The sequence below is a fragment of the Culex pipiens genome, chromosome 1 (genome assembly GCF_016801865.2).
Source record: "Culex pipiens pallens isolate TS chromosome 1, TS_CPP_V2, whole genome shotgun sequence".
Classification (NCBI taxonomy): Eukaryota; Metazoa; Arthropoda; class Insecta; order Diptera; family Culicidae; genus Culex; species Culex pipiens.
This window is the reverse complement of record NC_068937.1, coordinates 67246034-67254736: the sequence shown is the minus strand read 5'-3', so window position 1 is coordinate 67254736 and position 8703 is coordinate 67246034.

Here is an 8703-nt window from a genome sequence, read left to right as displayed (position 1 = left end):
AAAAACTTTTTGGAGGCCCATCGGCAAATACCTTCCCTGATGGTCGGCACTTCTCGGACATAATCGACGTCAGAACCTACCGTGGCGCGGACATCGACTCGGACCACTACCTGGTGGTGGCAAAGCTGCGCCAACGCCTGTCTGAGGTCGTCTTGCGAACCTTCGAGGTGAACGGACACTAGAGCTGCGGTATTTTTTACTAGAGTTATTTCAAAAAAAATTCACAGTCTTTTTAAAGACTACCTGAGTTATTTTCCCAAATTCTAAACAGTCTTTTCAAGACTAACCCCACCTGAAATTTTGTTGTATTTTACAAACGAAGCCATCTTTTTAAGAGAACTTTGCTTGCAAAATGCGTCAAAACAAAGGTAAACGCAAATCTTCTGAAGATTTGGTCGTTACGTCGGTGAAGCGTTTGAACGCTAAACCGGCTAACGGAAACAGAAAAAGGAAACAGCCTCATCCGAGGTCTGATTCTGATTCTGAAAGTGAGGTCAATCCTCCAATTCCATTGGCAAACAGTTTCGGTGTTTTATCCGAAACTGTTGACAAGGATCCTTCTCCTCGTACTGAGCCTTCTGCCGTCGAGAAACGAGTAAAGGCTCCGCCAATTGTAGTGACTTCCGTCTCCGATTTGGCCAGCTTTCGAACGCAACTGAAGAATTGCAAGGAAACTTGCAATTTGAAGGTTTCGTTCCAGCTTGGTCGAAGAGGAGAATGTCGCTTGTTGACGGAATCTTTACAAGATCACCAAACTTTTGTTGGTTATTTGAAAAACCACAAACACAATTTCTACACGTATGAGACCAAGAATGCTCGTTCATTCAAGGCGGTCCTGAAGGCGGTCCAACGACTTGTCGGTGGATGAGATCAAAAACGAACTTAAGGTGTTGCTTGGCTTTGCCCCATCCCAAGTAATACCAATGAAGAAAAAATCAAACGGGAATATTTCTCAGTCCCGCCCGTGTGGATCAATCGGACCGCGCACTGGACTCACAATCCAGAGGTCGCTGGTTCGAATCCCGCGGCGGGCGCTCTAAAATTCTTTGTGTAAATATGGGTATTCGGCGCCGTCGCTCCGTGCCATACTTTCATACACTTAGGAGCCCAGGGCGGCGAAGTCCTTGTAGATAAAAAGGAAGACATTACTGGTTGGTACTAGCAATGCACAGTGGGAAAAAAGGGCCCAAAAAATTACCGCAACATGATTTCGCGCAAACCATCGATTGCTATACACCAAAAGCTTCGTTTTTGCACCAGGAACAATAATCCGATGAAAAATCGCACTGCACGGACCGGTGGCCGGAGTACTGGCCACCGGAAGATCCGGATTTTTGGAAAAAGTGTCGGATTATTCCAATTGTGGACTGATAAGCTTTCTTCTACCATGAATAGTCACGCAAAGCAATCCTAAAATAGTATTAAATGCCATAGGACCCATCGGAACCGATTCCACCTATCTCCGGTGGCCACATTCGGAACCGCATTAGGAAACAGCGTAAACTAGTCATGCGACGTATCAAACTTCTTGGGTGGCCGACAGCTATAAAGTCAACTTCGTTTTTAATATTTCTCGCTTTGGTTTGACTTCACAATTTTATCTGATTCATTTCAACAGAAATGAAATCAACAATTTGAAACTTTTGGACAAAGTTCAGTTTTTGTTCCATGTACGGGTAAAGTGGGAGCATTTTAAGAAACATGGCGGTAATGGCCAGAATCTGACCCAGTGCCGGCGTTGCCAGGCATTCGGTCACGGTACTGATCATTGCGCCATGGTTCCAAAATGCATGGTTTGCGGGGATTCTTCTCATGACAAGGACAATTGTCCCGTGAAAGAAAACACCCAATTTAAATGTGCAAATTGTGGTGGAAATCACAAATCAAATTTCTGGGATTGCCCCATCAGAAAAAAGGTTTTGGATTCTCGTGCTAAGCATCAGCCGAAATCCAAACCGAAATTTTCTCAAAGTCAGGTTGTATTTGCATCTTTAAATCAAACGTTCGTGCTGTCTCACTCAAACAATATCCCTACCGTGGAAAAGTTAGGTAACACTAATGGTATTTCTTATGCCAACGTCGTTTCGGGTTCGGGTTCATCCACGAATTTTAAATCCTCTACCAATTTTCAAATTGGGCAGGTACCTCAAATTTCATTTGAAAATTTTCTGCTGGCAACGCTTTGGGATCTTCTGATCTCGGCGATGTTACGTTTGAAAAAATGACTTTTTTGCAAAACTCACTGTTTGGTTTGATTCAAACAATGATGGAAGCTATCCAGATTGGATTAAAATTTGCGAATGATGTTGTTCTTACCCTGAAGTTTAATCATGGATCTAAGTAATTCCATCAATATTATGAATTTTAATGCTCGCTCTTTAAAAGCGAAAGAAAATGAATTTTTCAACTTTTTACGAGTTCATAACGTGCATGTTGCTGTTATAACCGAAACATTTTTAAAAACTGGCACTTATTTGAAAAGTGATCCAGATTATAAAGTTATAACCAATAACAGAATGAATCGAAATGGCGGTGGAGTTGCAATAGTTATCCACCGTAGTATGACTTATAGTACGTTACGTGACTTTAAGTTAAAAGTTATTGAAAGTTTGGGCATTGAACTTGAAACTTCTTTTGGGAAAATTATGATTGCAGCTGCATATTTACCATTCCAATGCACTGGGGAAAATAAAAATTATTTCAAAGGGGATTTGAATAAACTTATTCGGCATAGATCTCGATTTTTGATCATCGGTGATTTTAATGCCAAACACCAATCTTGGAATAATTCAAAAGTAAATTCCAATGGTAAAATTCTATTCAGAGATTGCACTTCTGGTCTCTATTCGGTTTTATATCCGAATGGGCCAACTTGCTTTTCTTCTGTTAGAAATCCATCAACAATTGATTTGGTTTTGACAAATCAAAGTCAGTATTGTGGTCCTTTAGTGACTCATGCTGATTTTGATTCTGATCACCTTCCAGTAACTTTTTCACTTTCTCATGAAGCAGTTACCAGACCCAATAGTTCTGTGTTTAATTACCACAAAGCTAATTGGGATAGGTATCAGCATCATATTGAGAACAATTTAAATCATGATTTTGTTTTAGAAACCAAAGCTGATATTGATTCAGCCTTGGAATCTTTAACTAATGCAATTTTGGATGCTAGGAATATTGCTATTCCTAAAGTCCAAGTCAAATTTGATTCTCCCATTATTGATGACGATCTTCAGCTTCTGATTCGTCTGAAAAATGTTCGCCGAAGACAGTATCAACGTTCTCGTGATCCTGCACTGAAGCGAATTCAAAAAGATTTGCAAAAGGTTATTGACCACAGATTCACTCTCCTGCGAAATGAAAAGTTCGCAAGAGATGTCGAACAAATTAAACCTTATTCCAAACCTTTTTGGAAACTTTCAAAGGTTCTTAAGAAACCTCAGAAACCAATCCCTTCTTTAAAAGATGGTGATAATATTTTATTAACTAATGGGGAGAAAGCTCAAAAACTTGCTCAGCAGTTCGAGAGTGCTCATAATTTCAACTTAAATGTTCTGAGTCCTATTGAAAATCAAATTTCAATAGAATTTCAGAATATTGTTGAACAACAGTTTTCATCAGATGATGTTTTTAATACGGATCTGAATGAAATAAAATCTATTATCAAAAAGTTTAAAAATATGAAAGCCCCTGGTGAGGATGGCATTTTTTACATTTTAATTAAAAAATTACCTGAAGCAACTTTAAGTAGCTTGGTCAAAATTTGCAACAAATGTTTTGATTTGGCATATTTTCCCAGTAGTTGGAAAAATGCCAAAGTAGTTCCGATTTTGAAACCGGATAAAAATCCTGCTGAAGCCTCAAGCTATCGGCCCATTAGTTTGCTTTCATCTATTAGTAAATTATTAGAAAGAATAATTCTTAATAGAATGATGACGCACATTAATGAAAATTCAATTTTCGCTGATGAGCAGTTTGGATTTCGCCTTGGGCATTCAACTACTCATCAGTTGTTGAGAGTTTCAAATTTGATTCGAAGCAACAAATCTGAGGGCTATTCTACTGGCGCTGCTCTTCTAGACATAGAAAAAGCATTTGACAGTGTTTGGCATAAAGGTTTGATTGCGAAATTGAAAAGGTTTAATTTTCCGATTTACATCGTGAAAATTATTCAAAATTATTTGACGGATCGTACTCTGCAGGTATGTTATCAGAACAGCATATCTGATCAACTACCTGTACGTGCTGGCGTCCCTCAAGGAAGCATTTTGGGTCCAATTTTATACAATATTTTTACTTCTGACTTGCCTGATTTGCCCCCAGGATGTCAGAAATCACTTTTTGCTGATGATACAAGCATCTCCGCCAAAGGTAGAAGCCTTCGTGTCATCACAAGAAGATTACAAAAAAGCTTGGATATTTTCAATTCTTATTTGAAAGAATGGAAAATTACTCCAAATGCTGCAAAAACTCAACTTATTATTTTCCCTCACAAACCAAGGGCTGATTTTCTTAAACCAAAAAGTCATCACATTATAAAGATGAATGAGGTAAATTTAAAGTGGGAGGATCAAGTGAAATATCTTGGACTTGCTTTTGACAAAAACCTTACTTACAAGGATCACATTGAAAGTATCCAGGTTAAATGTAACAAATATATTAAATGTTTGTATCCACTTATAAACAGGAATTCTAGACTTTGTCTCAAGAATAAACTGTTAATTTATAAACAAATTTTCAGACCTGCCATGCTTTATGCTGTGCCGATCTGGACAAGCTGTTGCTTAACCAGGAAGAAAAAACTTCAGAGGATTCAGAACAAAATTCTGAAAATGATTCTGAAACTTCCTCCCTGGTTCAGCACCAGTGAACTTCATCAATTAGCCGAAGTTGACACTTTGGATGTTATGTCCAATAAGATAATTGATGCATTTCGACAAAAATCATTGCAGTCTTCAGCTGCATTGATCCGCTCTTTATATAGTTTATAAGTTAGTTTTAAGGTATCCCTTTTCCCTTTTGTACATGTAGGACCTCCTACATTTGAAATCACTGAATAGCGAAAGCTACAATATTTCATGAATAAATGAAAGTTGCTAGTATTTAAAATTGAGGTGAAAAGTCATCGATTGTGATTGGACACTCAATAATATTTTAACTGAATGAATGTACATGGAAGAGAAAATCAAAATAAATATAAATTAAAAAAAAAAAACGCCTGTCTGAGGTCAACAAGATCCGGTACCGTCGCCCGCAGCGGTATAATCTGAAGCGGCTTAAGGATCCTGAGGTCGCTACCCAGTACGCGCGGGAACTCGAAGCTGCGTTGCCTGACGAGGGTGAGCTTGCCGAAGCCCCTCTGGAGGCCTGCTGGAGCCATATGGAAGCAGCCATCAACGCAGCGGCATCGAGCGCAATCGGGTACGTGGACCGAGTTCGACGGAACGGCTGGTTCGACGAGGAATGTCAGGCGATTTGGGACGAGAAGAAAGCAGCGCGGGACAAGTGACTGCTGCACAACACCCGTGGGAACAAGGAGTCGTACAAACAGTTGCGAAGACAGCAAACCCATCTCTTTCGGGACAAGAAGCGCCGCCTGGAAGAGTTGGAGTGCCAGGACATGGAACAGCTGTATCGCTCCAACGAAACACGTAAGTTCTACAAGAAACTTAGTCAATCCCGGACGGGCTTCATGCCGCGAGCCGAAATGTGCCGGGACAAGGACGGAGGCATCTTGACGGACGAGCGTGAGGTGATCGAAAGGTGGAAGCAGCACTTCGACGAGCACCTGAACGGCCCGGAGGCGGAGTACCAGGGCGACGGGGGAAACGACGTCAGCGGTATGGTGGACGGCGAGGACGAGCCAGCACCCACGATGAGGGAAGTTAAGGATGCCATCAAGAAGCTGAAGAACAACAAAGCAGCGGGTAAGGATGGTATCGGTGCTGAACTCATCAAGATGGGCCCGGACAAGCTGGCGGCCTGTCTACACCGGCTGATAGTCAAGGTCTGGGACACAGAACAGCTACCGGAGGAGTGGAAAGAGGGAGTAATATGCCCGATCTACAAGAAGGGGGACAAGTTAGATTGTGAGAATTACCGTGCCATCACAATCCTCAACGCGGCCTACAAAGTGCTGTCTCAGATCATCTTCTGTCGTCTGTCGGAGCGAGCAAAGGATTTCGTTGGGACGTACCAAGCCGGTTTCGTGGAGGGGAAATCGACGACGGACCAAATCTTTTTGCTACGCCAAATCCTCCAAAAATGTCGCGAGTACCAGATCCCGACGCACCACCTGTTCATCGATTTCAAAGCCGCGTACGACTCGGTCGATCGCGAAGAGCTATGGAAGATCATGTACGAGAACGGCTTTCCCGGGAAGCTGATCAGACTGGTGAAATCGACGATGCACTATGGTACATTGGGTGGCCAAGTTTCAAAAAAGTGACCTTCTCCAAATATTTTTTGGTATTTTTTTCTCGAAAGTAAACATTCTAACTAAGAAAAATCCAAATTTTCAAAGCTCTAAGTTTGTTCATTACGGAGGTACGCAAGCTGAAAGTCAAAAAATGGAGTAAAAAACTAGCGTTTTTCGAAAAAAAGGCTGATTGTTTAATTTTAACATTGCTCAGCCATTTTAAATGTTTTTGTTGTGGACAGAAGAATTGTGCGAGGTGTCTCGCCCCTCGCACGCCGCTGGCTCACGAGTGCTGGCCAGACTATCACCCTGTGAAGCAGAACAGCGCATAAATGTTATGCTTTCCATCTGTCACTGCTCTTGTGTCGTGATTCATTCTCATTTCGCCCATAGTAGTAAATACACGTTTTAGTTCTTAAACTACTTCTTTTTATTGTGTCTTGTGCGCCTAATCCGGTTCCGATACCGGGACAACCCTGACCACCCTCGTACCGCGCTCATACACAAAAGTGGCGACGAGTCCGGTACTGTAGTGGAATCGTTCCACTCCAGTCAATCCACGCGGGGAGGAGCAAAACAAGATGGACTTTTGGCAGGACAAATCGCCATCGACCGGTTCTCCGCATGGTGGCCACGTGAACCTCCAGCTGCAGCAGCCAATGGACGGACCGTTTTCCGTCGGCTCGGGCCGTGTTCCGCAACAGCCACCATCAAACAACGCTGTCGAGTTCCAGCACAAGACGCGCGGATTCGTGTCCGCCAGCTCGGGACATGTCGCAGCAGAACCGTCGCAGATTCATCTGCCGGCCGCAGCTCTTCAGCACCCCGGCGCCGCCGCAAGTTCATCCAAGCTCTCCTCTGGCGAAATGATGATCCGCTTCTCGCAGCTGATGGAGCAATTACTCAAGCAGCAACTCCAGCTTCAGCAAGCGCTTTCGGCCATGCAAAGCGCGATGGCGGCCGCGCCATCTTCTACAATCATCCAGCCTGTGCCCAAGCCACAGCAACACGTTGAGGTTATGCCATCCACCCGCTGCGACCAAGAGCCCTGTCACCTGTGCCAGTCCAGCGAACCTCACAGCAGCGTTACCAGCAGCATCTCCACCTCGCAGCAGACCGTAAGCCAGGCTCCAGCATCGCCGAAGCGAGCCCCAGCAGCTTCCGAAGACGGTCCACAATCAGCAGGTGAGACAATCAGTGACGTCACCAGCGACGTTCACCATCGCAGATTCATCGTCCATGTCCCCAAGCAAGACGGAGCGGACAGTTTCGGCCAGCGGTTCCAGCCCAAGCCTGCGAACCCGTTCAGCTGCCAGGTCACCGAAGCTCCAGCGTCGACCACAGCGAAGAACAGCACTTCCGTCGACGTCATCGGCCAGCCTCGGGGGCAGCTCGTCATCCGTCCGGCGTCGTATGCAGCATACGGTGCCGCCAAAGAGGAGCTCAGTCGGCAAAAGCAGTTCCCATCTTCAACGAGCAAGGTCGCAGCCAACGCGAATGGCTCCCTCTTGCTGTGCATCATCAGCCGTGGACCGCGGCCAGATCAAGGTAAAATCGAAACGTTCATTGATCATCTTCCGCCTTGGCCGCCTCCAACGCCCGCGTTCTGCTCTCCCACGCAAACCTTCAACAAATTTCGAGGAGGGAGAGAGGATGTGCAATCGATTTCCAACGCAACACGAACGCAAAAAGGTTGCCCCACCATTTCGATGAGTGGAAACGTCCGCTCACAACAACGAAACCGCGCTGAACCCGATCGTGTGGCACCACTGAACCAGCAGGATGTTCTGCAGCATCGTCGGTTCCAAGCTGCAGCCGCATCGTTTCCAGCATTTTCAACAGCGGAACAAGCTTCAACACCATGTGCGCGTCCCCTGCCTCGCAGCTTCAACATCTATCCACGTCAGCATCAACATCTTCTCCGGCTTCACGGTTCCTAGCGAGTTCGTCTAAGTCATCCGTCACTCCGCAGCTGGTTCGCTCACCTTGGCGCTCATCCAGCGCATGATCGCTTGACAGGTTCGACTGCCGCCAGCTAACTTAAGAGGGGAGATGTTGTGGACAGAAGAATTGTGCGAGGTGTCTCGCCCCTCGCACGCCGCTGGCTCACGAGTGCTGGCCAGACTATCACCCTGTGAAGCAGAACAGCGCATAAATGTTATGCTTTCCATCTGTCACTGCTCTTGTGTCGTGATTCATTCTCATTTCGCCCATAGTAGTAAATACACGTTTTAGTTCTTAAACTACTTCTTTTTATTGTGTCTTGTGCGCCTAATCCGGTTCCG